Here is a 1,602-nt window from a genome sequence, read left to right on the forward strand (position 1 = left end):
TTTGCCCACATCCTTTCTGCAGTGGGGGCCCCAAAACTGGACACAAGACTCGAGATATGGCCACACCAGTGCTGAATAGAGGGGACAAATCACTTCCCATCCCCTGCTGGCATCACTCCTACCAGTGCAGCCCAGTATGCAGTTAGCCTTCTTGGCAACAAAGGCACACTGTTGGCTCATCTTATTGTCCACTGTAACCCCCAGGTCCTCTTCAGCAGAGCTGCTGCCCAGCCAGTCGGCCCCCAGCCTGAATGGGGTTGTTCCATCCTAAGGGCAGAACTCTGCACTTGTCCTTGTCGAACCTCATGAGATTTCTTATGGTCCAAGCCTCTTCATCTCTTGAAGTGATTATTATCAGTTACTGGAGTGGCATCTGGTTGGGATTGAGTTGGGGCTTCAACAAAGTGAAGTTACCAAAACCTTCCATCCACTGTGCTGGCGCACACAGGATCAGGCGGGCAAGAGGCAGCAGATTAAGCCCAAGAAAGAATGAGAACGTTGTACACCACAGGAGAAGGGGATGGGGGGCATCCCAGAGGGAAAGGAGGATGAGCTCCCATAGTACAGAGTTTATTAATAGCCATAATCTGTGACAAGAAACAGCACTGAAGAGCATAACAAATTGTGACCTTTCAACACCATAGTTTAAACAAAGAAGAGACACCACCTGACATTGTAAGGTAGACACTGAGGACCTTGGAGATCACTGGGGGAAAAAAACCATTTCCAAGGCGACAAGACCATGGAACAGTATACCTAATAAGGTGATTTATGGCCTAATCAAGAGACCTCCTCTAGAAAAGGTGAAATACAGTAGATGCATTCATCCTTGCTGAGGCTCCACTGACTTCAGTAAGAAATGGCCCAACAGTTTCTGGAAAGAGTTGGTGTAATCCTCTCTTGCTTGAAACAAGGGACAGAGCTAGATGATGCAAGGTTTCCTTGGAGTACTAATATCTATCTAGAATAAATAATGCATGATGTTAATGCCTTGTTCCATAGATTGGATCAAATCAATAGCGTAACATGAATCAGTTCCATAGGTTTTCTATGTTATTTAGGCAGCTGCAGATATAAGAAATATTCCGCTGCAACACTGCCCATCTTGAGATTTATTTAAGAACCTCCTTTTATTCCCAAGGGGAAAAAATCGGTTTTTATCTAACAGCACTCTGTAAAATTTTGGAAACTGCATGCATTTTTGCAACACAAATGCTTGGAGAACTTACAATCACCTTGAGGTTTAATATTTCTTGACTGACTTCAATAACAAGATCTAGAATCCCCACCTGATTCCCAGATGAATAGCGTACTCCCCACTACAGGGCCAATGGAAAATGACAGCTTGTAGGAAACCATTGGTGGGACAGAAGCAGAAAGTGTTGATGCAATGAAATGGGTTGGGTTTTTTTATAATAAGGAGGAAATACAACAGACCAAATAGAAAAAGAACACCTGCATACTGATTCTGAGATGACAAAAAATGCTTAGGCAAAGATTTGCATTGGCTTCAGGAACTCCTGCTGTACTAAATCAAGGCAGAGAATTTACAGCAAATTAATGAAACTAATTTTCTGACTGGAATCATCTTCTGTGAATTAT

The 1,602-nt window shown here is 43.3% G+C and overlaps 1 long non-coding RNA gene across 1 annotated transcript in view; it reads right to left on the reverse strand.

Moving 5' to 3' along the window:
* Positions 1-320: 320 nt before the first annotated feature.
* Positions 321-1,602, reverse strand: part of LOC109294272 — a 21,170-nt gene continuing 19,888 nt past the window's right edge. Inside the window, exon 3 of the long non-coding RNA XR_002096500.1 lies at positions 321-330. This is a non-coding gene — a long non-coding RNA (uncharacterized LOC109294272). The remainder of the gene's footprint in view (positions 331-1,602) is intronic.

Source organism: Gavialis gangeticus, unplaced genomic scaffold, assembly GCF_001723915.1.
Source record: "Gavialis gangeticus isolate Ggan-Ray unplaced genomic scaffold, GavGan_comp1, whole genome shotgun sequence".
In the NCBI taxonomy this organism is placed as follows: Eukaryota; Metazoa; Chordata; order Crocodylia; family Gavialidae; genus Gavialis; species Gavialis gangeticus.